The sequence below is a fragment of the Sylvia atricapilla genome, unplaced genomic scaffold (assembly GCF_009819655.1).
Source record: "Sylvia atricapilla isolate bSylAtr1 unplaced genomic scaffold, bSylAtr1.pri scaffold_75_arrow_ctg1, whole genome shotgun sequence".
Taxonomy (NCBI): domain Eukaryota; kingdom Metazoa; phylum Chordata; class Aves; order Passeriformes; family Sylviidae; genus Sylvia; species Sylvia atricapilla.
Window position 1 is genome coordinate 35,332 of NW_027077159.1, and position 13,449 is coordinate 48,780.

General features: G+C 38.9%; 1 pseudogene; it reads left to right on the forward strand.

Annotated features, from left to right (window-relative positions):
* LOC136375026 (protocadherin Fat 1-like) overlaps positions 1-8,542 on the forward strand; it is a 34,102-nt pseudogene extending 25,560 nt beyond the window's left edge.
* Positions 8,543-13,449: the final 4,907 nt, after the last annotated feature.

The following is a 13,449-nucleotide window of genomic DNA, read 5'->3' on the forward strand; positions in this document are numbered from 1 at the left end:
TGATGTGAACTAAGCATCACTGCTGTGCTCTGTTTCTGATAGGTGCCTGGCTGATGTCGACGAATGCGTAGAAAACCCGTGTCTCAATGGTGCCCTTTGTGAGAACACCTATGGCTCGTATCACTGCAACTGTAGTCGTGGATTTGGAGGCAAACACTGCACAGACATTGTTCTTAATAAATACGTTTCAACATCCTGGAACATCAGCTTAGCTGAAGTGATTGGGATTATTGTTTTCATCGCAGGCATCTTCTTGTTAGTTGTGATTTTTGTTGTTTGCCGCAAAGTGGTGGGCAGGAAGAAGAAGCACCAGCCAGAACCTGAAGACAAGCAGCTGGGAGCTACGACAGCCTTCTTGCAAAGACCGTGTTTTGATGCAAAATTGAATAAGAACATCTATTCTGACATCCCACCACAGGTTCCTGTTCGTCCCATCTCGTACACTCCGAGCATCCCGAGCGACTCCAGGAACAATCTGGACAGGAATTCCTTTGAAGGGTCTGCTATCCCTGAGCACCCCGAGTTTAGTACTTTTAACCCAGATTCTGTGCATGGTCACCGGAAAGCTGTAGCTGTTTGCAGTGTTGCACCAAATTTACCACCTCCACCTCCCTCCAACTCACCTTCAGACAGTGATTCCATACAGAAACCCAGCTGGGATTTTGACTATGACAGTAAGAGATGTTCTTATTTTTTTACTTTCCTGTTAAATGTGTGTGCTGGCACAATTTTAATGTAGTGCAATTATGAGTCTCTGTGTATACCTCTTAGAGTAAAAAATTATGACTTTACTGGGTTTTGTCTCTGATCAGCCTTTGTGCTCTACTAAGTTTTGTAAAAATGTGCAGATCTCAACTTTAAATTGTATTGATTCTTTAATCTAGAATCTATTCATTGTCTCACTTGAAACTTTTTCTTTCAGCTAAAGTAGTAGATCTTGACCCCTGCCTTTCTAAGAAGCCTCTGGATGAAAAGAGCTCCCATCCCTACAGTGCTAGAGAAAGCATGTCTGAGGTCCAGTCTCTCAGCTCCTTCCAGTCTGAATCATGTGATGACAATGGTACGTAAAATGCAATCATTCTCTACCACTGCTGATGTTCATTTGTTCTGTCTTTGCATCTGTATCTCTTTAGTAACAATAAGATTTACATATATTGAATATATATTAAATAGTAGCTTATTTAATATATATTTGTATTTACTTATGTTAATACCCAGATCTGGTAATTTTTTTAAAAATATTTTACCTATCTACACCAACTGTTAATTATTTTACCTTAAAATGATATATAATTATTCTGCTGTTAGAATATTACAGAGAAAATGCAGCTCAAGTTGCTCAGAACCTTGTGTTTAAAATGTATTAGAATTTGGTAAACTCTTCTAGATAATCCTTAGTTACTATCACCCTATGCAAGAATACAGTGAATTTTAAAAATGGCCTTACACTTTGCTGTTCAGCTCTCAGTAAAAAGCTTTCTGGTGTTACAGTTTCATTTGTTTCCTTCTCTTTTTCTTGCTGCGACCTCAGCTCCCATATGGATCAGATCAGTTCTGAGTGAGAGCAGAGTTTAAGGGACTTGCTTGTAAGTTTGATTACTTTAGTAATGAAGGAAACTGCACAAAAAGGAATTTTGCTATAATAGAACACTATATTTGGCTTTCACCATGATTGAAATGAATTCATCCAAACATTTCATACATTGAAAAAAGCCAATATAAAAGTATAAATACTTTGATCCCACCTCAAGTCCATCAAAATATAATCAGCATACATATTTGTGGGTTTGATTATTACTAATTGGATGTCTTTTCCATCGTGATGACAGATGCTTTTATAGTTGATATGAATGCATCTGTGTGTTCAGAAACATGTCATACTGATTGGACAAAGCCACAATTGTCTCATAACTTAATTTTATAAGTTAAGGTGTGCTTTGACTCTTTATTCCACTTTCTGCTTTTGTCTCTGCCTGGTAAAAAAGAACTTGAAATTCCTTTAGCTTAGGAATAAAGAACATTCTGCTTCTTAGTGAAGTAGAGTGATTTGTTATTAACAGCATGAAAAAACCCTCTCTGGTTTAATGATTGGTGAAAGTAAAATGCTATGCTTACAGTCTTCATCATTTTCTCAGTAGACCTGATACCAACTTCCAGCTCTTTTTCCTGTGGTTTTACGTGTTGTGTTGTACATGTTGTCCCCTCCTCACCATCTCATATGTTTAGCATATCCTTTTTCCAATTTCCTGTCATGTTTTAATTACTCATTTTGATTACTCATCGCTCTAAGAGAAATAGCTGTAGCATCATAGATGTTGTTCCTTCCTTTCATTTTGGTAGATTCAGAATTTATTGGCTTGGTACTTAATCCCTGAGCTGTGCAAACAAGTTGCATGTGCTTACTTCATTTTACCCTGTAAGAATAAATCCTTCTTCATTCCAAAACTATCTTGAGGGAAAGAGAAGACACAAAAAATACATTCATTTAAATTGTTGGTTTTTTTGCTGGTTTGTTTTTTTTTAATAAGCATGTAACAGCCTGAATTTGATATTCCTACTGTGATATCCCTATTTCATACAAAATTTAAGTAGATCAGTAGCAGAAATTTCCAGTAGGTATTTTTCATATTCTGTCCTTCAAGTTCATTTCAGGGAAAATTTCTTTCCCACCTTTCATTGGTAGGGAGGCAACATAGTTTACATTTTTAAAGGAGAAGTCTAATGCAATAATTCTTAATTCACCCAACACAAGCCTTTAGAAAAGTCCCGTTTGTTGCTGTGTAGATAAAATATTATGCAAATGAATATATTTAGGCAACATTTCAAAAATTCTAACACAACTTAAGCAGCCTTGTGCTCATGCAAAATGTACTTCATGAGTAGTTACAGGTACTTTTGTGTGTTTAGCAAGAACAAAATTGAGCTTAGATATGTGTTCTATGTATTCCATGTAACTACTCTCTAGATTAAGAGTAAATATATATGTACACCAATAATCTTGCTGTATAAAATAGTAACAAAGTGCAATTTCAGTGTGTTGATGGGGAATTTTATGTGTATCTGTCTGCTGTTTGAAGTGATACTAACTCTAGGTTTGTTTTAATTTGCTCCTTTTATACCTTTTACAAGCTTCCGTAGTGACTGTAATACACCTTGTCAATGCTGTTGTTGACTCGGTGGAAAAAGAAGGTATATACATGTTTTCATATTTATTTACTGCTTTGGCAGCATAATGCACGTTTGTCTTCTTATATTGTCTTCTAGTAATGTAGTCCTAGCCAGAGGCAATTTATTATTTACTTTGTGATAAGTTATAGCAAAAAATATATTTATATTGGATGTCTGTTAATTTTTCTTGCATATGCTGTAGATGTGAACAGGTTTCAAAGTGTGTTTTCTTGGGGGAAAAAAAAAGGATTGGCATAAAAAGATCTCGGTGCTTACTCTCTTCTGAAAGTAGTATTCATACTAAAGCTGCCAGCAGAATTGAGACAACATCAAAGGCAAACCCATGCAGCACTGGAGATGAAACAGCAGCAGCCTCCGCTTCCTTTTTTTCTCCCACCCACACCTGTTGATACCTTGTCCAGCTGAGCAGAATCAAAATGGTCTGGTATCAGGACTCATTTCCTTGGTATTCAGATCAGGCTGTCTCTTAAGCAGAAAAAAAAATATTTTTGTCTGCAGCTGAGATACATAGCCATAGACATCCTCCTCAGTTTAAGTAGGTTGTTACTCCTTACAAGGAGTACCTAAAATACATGTTTGGGTATGTGTACACACACACATATTTGTGTGTGTGTGTAGTGTGTATTTGGGAGTTAGAAGGAGGCATTTTCAATGATACTTTATTTCATTTCTGCTAACATTTAATAACTAACCACTCTGGGAAACATAAACTCTTTACAAAATAATGGTAGTAATAAAAGTGCCAGTGAGTCTATACAAATGCTAACTATTGTTTTAATTGACTAAATGGTACTTTAAGTTCTTGTAAAAGGCAAATGATTCACTCCATGACCATGAGTTTGCAGAGGTTTCTTCTGAAATAACATCCAGCCTATGCTTCCTATTTCTAGATACAGACTAGGAAACATAATGTTTTTCACTAACTCCTGCTTAAAATGAAGCCATTGTAAGAACATAAAATTGATTATAGTAGCTAAAGTTTCACTTTTGTTTATCTGAAGTACACTCTTTTTAATTTACACAGACTAAAGAAAGTAGACAGATCCAAGGGCTTCCAATTACCTGAGAGTATTTCATTAATGAGAGTGCCATTTAATTAATATGTACCTGTAGACAATAGTCAGTGCAGAAAAATTGCAATGCACAATATTTGGGAATGGGAGAATTATGAGACTAAAAGAGGGCAGCTCTACCAGGGGAAGTATTTAATAACTGAATCAGATTTTTTCTTAAGATTTTAGTTGGTAGAATCTAAAAATTATAGAGGTAGTTCTCAAGTCAAAGATAAAAGTATTGCTTGGTGTTTTAGTATCACCATTAGATAAATGCAGTCATAGAGAGATTAAATATGTCCTACTCAGCTGCTTCTTAACATTTGAAAGTTTCTGCTCTTAATAAGCATTTATTTATTCAAAACATCTTAGGTTAAGAGTTGTGCTTTTGAGCACCCTCAGGAGGGTGTCAGTTCAAGCAGCAGAGATCCTTGCTCAAGCCTGCAGCAAGGTCCTGTTCTGGGACAGATTGTCCTTGCTTTCAGTCTCCCCAAGTGTTTCTGTCCAGGCATCCTGGAAGCATGAGCTGTAGCTAATCTCATCATAGGACAGTTTCAGGCCTGTATTATCTGACTGCTCCTCAAGTTGTAGCTTGATGCAAATCACCAATGCTGAGTGCAAGAGAAAATGCAGGTCCAATCTAGCAGATTGTCACATGAAGATGGACACATCTGGTTCTAGTTTGTGTTTCTGTCATTTATGTTAAAGGGTCTTTGCCTCAGAAGAAGAGGAAAACCAAGATTTCTCCATTTCTTGGTAAAAATGCTCTAAATCATAAAGCCTATTGGCTTTCCCAATTTCCCAGGGAAAATAAAGAATGTTGTCTTCCAAGCAGACTAGTGGTCAGAACCTTCTGGAGTTGAGACCAGAGATGTTTTAGGAGTCTCAGAGCTCAGACTGACATCTCCATTAGTCTGAACAGTATTTTTCTTGTCTGGGCTAGGCAAGCTTAAAAAAACAGGAACCTCTCTCTAAAGAGGCACCTTTGTCCCTTGCAGTCTTCCAACAGATGAAAATATGAATTCTTAGGAGAAGATTCTGCTATTAGAATAGGCATTACTCATCCTTAGAGACTTTAATAGGGAATATAGATTCCTGAAGAGAGAAAGGTTTAATATTTGTCAGGTAACACAGGGCGGTTCTCTGCTGAGCATGAGTTGTTGGAATTGCTGTACAAAGGGAGGCAGGTTTCCCAGTGCTTTGTGTATGGAAGCCAGACCCTAAAGAAAGAGTTACCTTGATACTCAAGAGATGCTTCAGAGTGTAAGTGCCAATAGATGGAGCTCTGTATCAAAACACAAGGGTAGATAAAAGGAAAGAAAAAAATCAGATCGAGTCCTGTTACCCTGTGTAGAAGTCCTTGATTATACTGATACAAGGATTTCAGTAAACTCTCCAGACTGCAGATTTCACCACAAGACAGTTATGTCCCAGATGGGCTGTACATTCATTCTGTAGCTGTCCTACAGTTCAAGTCTTAACAAATAAGGAGCCTAGGACAGAATTTTTTTAAAAAGCCAGCTTTAGTATTAAACTGGACAAAAGCAGTGTGAATTTCATAGCTACTAGTCATTTTTTTGTTTTCATATTGGTTCTGCTATTTGATTCCTAACTACAGGTGTTTTTTTCCTTTTTCATTCTTACTCTGCCACCTAAAGAATCTTTTGCTGTTCCTGACCTCAGCAATTCAAGAGGTGACTCCTGCATGCAGTTCATTGATGTTCACCCAAATATTTCTGTTCATATTTGGTTTTAACACAGACTTACTATCAGTTGCTTGCTGTGCATTTGTCTGCAGTGGTTTCTCTTTACTAGATTTGCACTACATTACAACAGTGTATTTTTTTTTATTGGTGTTCAGATGAGAGGAATAACTGGTTTTTAGTTAGTTTAAGCTTCCATCAATTTGTGCAACAGACAAATACAAACTTATTCAAAGGGAACTTGAAGGAGAGGATCAAGTCCAGTCATTTTTGCATGATTATGCCTGATTTTCCTGTGTTGTTCTTGTAGTTGAATGTGGAATGTCTTTACTAATCACAAAAGATTTTTATCAGAGGTGTTCCTGTAGAGCTAACAGCATTTTGCAAAACTAACTTTATAATTTGCTTGAGTGGCAAAGTCACTTGAAATGCTCTGAGCACTTTACCAAATAAAAATTGCTTCCTTCATGTCAGAAAGTCATGGGTTATATATGCTAATTATATTCTTAAGAAAAATAGGCCATTGTTACCACCCTAACTAATTACTCAGCAACAATTAAGTATTTGGCTCCACCAGGCAGAGTTTTCTTTGCTATCCACAGAACAACTATGTATTGGGACAGCACATTCCAGAGGTGGCTGCAGCTCTCTAGGTGTGATGTCTGAGACAACATAGAGGTTCAAGTGTGAACGATGCACTATCTCATGCATGGCATAACGTAAAGTTGTGTTGAATGTCTTCTGTGCAACCAGGGCAAACTGCTGATTAACAAGTAGCGTTCTAATCATGATGATTGCATTGTCTTAATACGTGTGTTGATTTCTCAGTTTAGACTAACTTGAATACAAGGTAGTAATACTATTTTTTTTAATGAACTTTTCAGGTTATCACTGGGACACATCAGATTGGATGCCGAGTGTTCAGTTGCCAGGTATCCAAGAGTATCCAAATTACGAAGTGGTTGAGGAGTCAGCTCCCCTCTACACAGATCCAAATGCCATCGATACAGACTATTACCCTGGTGGTTACGACATCGAGAGCGATTTTCCACCTCCACCTGACGACTTCCCTGCACCTGATGAGCTTCCGCCGTTACCACCCGAATACAGCGACCAGTTTGAGTCAATACAGCCACCCAGAGACATGCCAGCCGTCGGTAGCTTGGGTTCTTCTGCAAGGAGCAGGCAGAGATTTAACCTTAACCAGTACCTTCCCCATCACTACCCTGCAGACATGTCAGAAGCCCAGAGCACGCCCGGCGGCGGCGGCAGCTACCGGGAGCCGTACGCTCCGTACTCCCTGGGCTTCAGCCAGGACTTTGAAGCACCCACTGTAGACAACATGTCCATGTCTGTGTACGCTTCCACAGCCTCCTGCTCGGATGTGTCGGCGTGCTGCGAGATGGAGTCTGAAGTCATGATGAGTGACTACGAGAGTGGAGACGATGGTCACTTCGAAGATGTGAAAATTCCTCCGCTTGATTCCCAGCAACATACAGAAGTCTGACATACTCAACAAAAGTGCCTGGACTCTTTAACAAACTTTATGAAATCTAGAAAAATTTTCAAGAGTTCTTTTCTTTATTTTTTTTTTTCCAGCCACGATGAATGCTTTTCTTTCAGTGAGCTAAACTGGCATGGCAGCATTGGATCATGCAATTCATTTCGCTAAATGAACCTCTTTCCATTTCCTGATCTACTGTAATTGGAAAGTTCCAAGATTTCCATTGGCTGTGCCATTTCTGAACATCCTTTATGTACTTACATTGTTTTATGTTTAAAAAAAAAAATCACATACCACTTCTCCATGTTAGCATGATGCTTATATTTATATAGTTCTAATGCAATTAATTTTCTCCTACTTTTTGTAAATTTTATGTACAGTTTTGATTTTAATAGTTTTAACTAGATTTTGTAGATATTTTGTGAATTTGTTTTCCACTGAAACTAGTGGTGTTAGTGTGCCATTCAAAATGAGCACCCTGACTTATTATAATCAGGGCATCACTGTATGTAGTCCCCTGAAAACTAAAGGTTTGACATTTCATTGTAAAACATTCAACATAATCACACAATTTCAACTGTACATACATTAGGTCTGATATTTTTCTGGGTCAGCTATATGGAAATGTCTTAAATGGGTTGCTGTATTTTAGAACTGTAAACATTTTTTTTCCCTTCTTGGAAAGTGTGTTGGGGACCCTCTGCATACCAGTTTAGAACCAAAACCACCATGACACAGTTTTTATAGTGTCTGTATATTTGTGATCCAATGGTCTTGTAAAGGTTTTTACTGAAAATTACCATTAGCCAGTCTTTCTTACTGACAATAAATTATTAATAAAATACTTTAGCTTTGCTCTGTGTATCTCTATTATATAATATACCATTGACAAAGCATTCAGTGCAGCATTTTTTTTAAGTCTGTATATGTTTTGTACTGTATTAAGTTACTTGCTCCAAGCAACTGGTTTTCCTCTCCTCCGAAATCAGCCTGCAGCTGTGTTAGAGATGCTCACGAGATGGCAGTGTGTGTCTGCTTAATGGTGTTTTTCAAAGTAATCGGGCCAGTCTGAATAAAGATTGATGGGTATCAAACTGCAGCAGCCTTCTCGGTAGTTTGCATTTTTCTTTAAACACGTAATATCAGCTCTTTAAATTGCTGACTCTTTTTTTATCTCGCAAAAATGTATAAAAAAAAAAATTCCCAAGATCTTTAAAGTGGTTTCTTCTCTTCTTTATCACCTGGATACTTACTTTCATGACTAGTTACCCCTTGGTTGTGCCACCTGCATGCTGAAATGGCCATTCCATTGTCTGACTTTGTGCTAAACAGCTGGTGGTTTCCTGCAATTGTATTTCAGTCATCGTTTCTTACATTAAGTTTGCACTAGAACTTTACCTTGAAGAAGTAAAGGTGGAATACAGTTTTCCTGTGTATGATCCAGCTGATTTTCTGACTAGAGAAGAACAAAGCCTTTCTCTAGCATAAATTTGGCCTGATGGTAAGCTAAAGGAATAATGTAGCTGTCTTCTTCCTCTTGCTCGAGGGATGCTTTTTAAGTTCAGAACAGATTTCTTGGCACATTAGTGAATTTTTAATATAGCCTGGAATTCTTTCAGCTCCACCTCCATTTTGTTCCTACTGTCAAAAAAGTTCTGTAGCCTAGAAGTATACAATATTAGATTCTCTCTGTCCTGAGAGCTAAGTCTCAGCCTTCTACCATCTAGGGGAACAGGGTGCTGCATTTGGAGTGCTATTTATATACAAAATGGAACAACTCCCAGCTTGGCAGCTGTATAATGGAAATGGGGTGGATTACAGGACACAGCCAGGCACTGACATTCCTGTGTTAGCTTGCCCAGATGCAGGTTAAGAATCTCATGCCTTATGTAAAAAGACTAAAATATCAATAGGTTTAAAGCCACATTCTGGCACTGCACTGCAATATTCACCCTGATAACCAAGAGCTTTTCTATGTCAGACTGTTGAAGTTTTCTTAATTAGAAATTTTAGAAGAATCTTACAGAACTGAGCAGAGGCTGTCACACACTGGTAGTTCACATCACTGTGTGAGGCCCATGTTTAGGGAGGAAGGTTAAGCCTAGAGGAAGTTCTGCTCAAGATTGCTTAATATCTGCTACTCAGTAAGAATGAGTCTAAGGAGTCAGCAAGAGGAAGATGCTGCACGAATTTGTGTCTTTCTCAGTTGATAAAGATTTCCAGAAAAGACAAAATCCTGCCCTACAAATGCATTTTTCTAAAGTTGCTCATTTACAGAAGAGAGGCCTGAGGACAGATTTTTTTGAAAGTGAGAGGTCTGAAGGACAGGAATATCAACTTTTAAATACACTTTTATGTGTAGTACTGTGAGCTGAAGGCTAACCTAGAACATCCAACTGAAAAGGAACAATGCCTCATTTATTCTACAGCGAAATTCCATGTGGGTGTAAGAACATTTTGTTGAAAGTATCAATATATGTACACACACATATATATGTGTATGTATTTTTTTTTTTTTTTTTTACCTCTTCACAAGAACTGTGCTGCTAGGCAACATGCAACACCAAGGTTATACTTCACAGCAGAAAACAAGGCTGCATCATAACACTTAGGGAAATAGCAGGCATTTTCAACTTCACAGCTTTCAACAGCCTTGCTGTTGGTTTGTAAAGCAAGAACACATTGGACAAATGCTCCCTTTGTGGGGAGCTCTTATTGCCTAATTCGGGTCCAGTAAGTGCAATTAAACCTATTTTCCCCCACAGAGCTACAGCAATTCACCAGATGAAGCTGGTGACATTTTAAACCCAATTAAAAATGATACAGCAAAGCATTGCTGCTCAACTCAACAGCAGTCCAGCACTTGTAGGCCAGCACAAAAGCATTGGCCATGTGATTTATTTTACAAGCCAAACATTTAAAAATAAAGAATTTCAGTGAAGTCACACATTCACTATTTCAATGTTCAGCTGGCCTCAGGTCGCAGCAAGAGGTTCATGTTGAGATGTAGTTTGATGTGTTTCAATTTGTGCCCATTCCCTCTTGCCATGCCAAAGCGCACCCACTGAGAAGAGCCTCTCTCTGTCTTTATATCTTCACATCAGGTATTTATAAACATCAGGTTCCCCACTGGACCTTCTCTTTTCCCCAGATTGATCAGCCTCAGTTCTCTCAGCCTCTCATATGAAAGCAGCCTCAGTCTCTTAATCATCTTACTGGCCCTTTGCTGAACTATAGTTAAGCCCCCATGGAAATTTTTTTTTCCTGTTTTAAAATACTTATGAGACAGTAGAATTTAAACGGTTTTTTGAGCAGATTTGAGTCAAGCTCATTGCTGCTTTGTCTCTTCTGTGTTTTGAGTGAATGAAATACCACTTAGCCTTGAAGCAGAGAACAAACTGCGATTCTACCTGATTAGGAGTAATTGAGGCAGAAACAACAAAAGAGAACCCTATGAAACTTCTTCTGTTCAGTATTTAACACACCTGGTCTGAGAACTCCAGGTATATATGCTCAATAGAAGGAACATGAGCAGAGTACCAGATTTGGGCCCCTTTTGCAAGGATATTTACTCAGATTGTTTTTCCACTATTCCCTGTTCTACCCATGGTCTTCATGAAACAAGTTTCCCAAGAAACCACATCTAAGCAGAGTTCTTGCACTGCCCAAGGGATGCAAATCTGAATCCCCTCAAGCCAAAGAAGGTATGAAATCTGTCTCTAACTGCAAGCTCCATTTTGGAGTAGAGTGGTAAGAAGAAATGCTCTACTTCCACCTTGAATCTACCTGTAAAGCCCTTGAGGGAAGGAAGACAGCTGCAGGAATTAGTGTGTTGTATTGAAGGGGTCACAACTGACACCTGTCTGCAGACAGACCGGTGCTGAGTAAGTGTGGTTCACCAAGTGTCTTGCCTGACTCCTGACTCAGCTTTGCCCCTGGAGAAGCCATGCTGATTGCCCTGAATCACCTCCCTGTGCCTTCAGCACAGCTCCTGGCACGATCTGTTCCGTGACCTTCCTGGACAGAGGTAGGGCTGACAGGCTGGTGATTCCCAGGATCCTTCTTTCTATCCTTTCTAAAGATGGGCATTATTGTTTCCCTTTTTCCACTCACCTGAGACTTCACCTGACTGCCATGACTTTTCAGGTATCATGGAGAGTGCCTTGGCAACTGCATCAGCCAATTCCCTCAGGACTCTGGGATGTACCTCACTGGGTCCCACAGCCTCATGTACATTCAGACTCCTCAGAAGGTCATGAAGGTCTTTACTTCCAGTTGGAGGGGCTCTGCTCCTCCAGTCTCCATCCTACTGCCCATCCTCCTGAGAGGTGGAGGAAAAGAGAGTTCTTGAATTGAATACTGAGGCAAAAAAGCTCTTGAGTAACTCAGCCTTTTCTTCATCCTTCTGTGCTGGAATGACTACATCAATGGACAAGGCAAGAGCTACAGATGTCATTTATCTGGACTTATGTAAAGCCTTGGGGTCCCCCCAAACATTTTTCTCTCTACATTGGAGAGATGGATTTGAGGCTGTTAGGTGAATAAGGAATTGATTGGATGCTCACATCTAATGGTCAACAACTCAGTCATGGTGGGCATCAGAAGCAGTGTCCTTCAGAGGTCTGTACTGGGACCAGTGCTATTTAATATCTAAGTTACAAATAATAATGGAATACTTAACATTTAATGATACTTACTATTTAAATATTTTTGTTTTTTTCCACAATATTATTAATTTAATATTATTATGAGATAGATGAAGGGACCAAGTGGACTCTCAGCAAACTTGCAGATACTCCCAAGCTGAGTGGTGCTGTTGATCAGAGGGATGGAGCACGTGTTCTATGACAAAAGGCTGAAAGAGTTGGGATTGTTTAACCTGTAAAAGAAGAGTTTGGAGTGATCTAATTGTGGCCTTTCAGCTCTTGAAGGGGACCTACAAGAAAGATGGAGAGAGACTATTTACAAGAACCTGTATTGACTGGACAAGAGGGAATGACTTCAAACTGAGAGTAGGTTTAGATGAATTATTAGAAAACCCTTTTTTTTTTCTACTGTGAGGATGATAACAGGCTGAAATGGGTTGCCCCAAGAAGTTTTGGATGCCCCATGTCTGGATGTGTTCAAAGCCAGACTGGATGGGGCTCTGAGCAACCTGGTATAAAGTGTCCCAGCCCATGGCAAGGGCTTGTAACTAGATGATCTTTTAGGTGTCTTCCAATCAAAACTATTCTGTGATTCTGTGATTCACAAGCACTGTCTGGATCACAGCTCTGCACACATCAGCTGTGAACATCCCCACCACAGGCTCCACACGAGGAGTGTACACATTTCACTGAAAGCTCTGCCCACACTCCACACACATCAGACAACCAAGAGCTGAGTGCCTCAGTTTCTTTTCATACCTCTTGCTAATTTTTTACCCTTAAATGGCTTTCAAGCCCACACAAGCCTTTATAAAAATACTAAATAGGTGAAGTCCCCATTAAACCAAGCATGCTGAAGCAGACAATTTTTGGCAGCATTACTCATTCTTCCACAGCTGCACTGGGGGAGAATAAAAATCAGAGAAGCATGGTGCAATATCCAGTGCAGTTGCAAAGCAGGAAAATGGGGTCTTTTCTTTGATATTACAGGAAAAAAAGTTTAAGAGAAAGGTAATTGCAATTATTTTCCCTCATGTAAGGAGGAAACTTGCTTATAATCAAAAGGTTATTAATTACCAATGCCAATATCCATTGCTAAACCCAGTAACACACATCTAAAACTTCACACACAAACAAGTTAGGCACTAGAAGTAGTCACTCAGGAGCCAAGGCTATCAGTAAGAACATGACCTTAGAACAAGAGCAAACAGTCTCATTTAGTATTATCAAAGCTGAGCCTTATGCCTTTCTAGACTTTTTGCTGCAGATGGTCATTTCACAGTTTCTTATATTCTTATATGCTTTGAGTTGAAACCTTCAATGTGAGGAAAAGCACTGAGAAGCCCAATTATGTG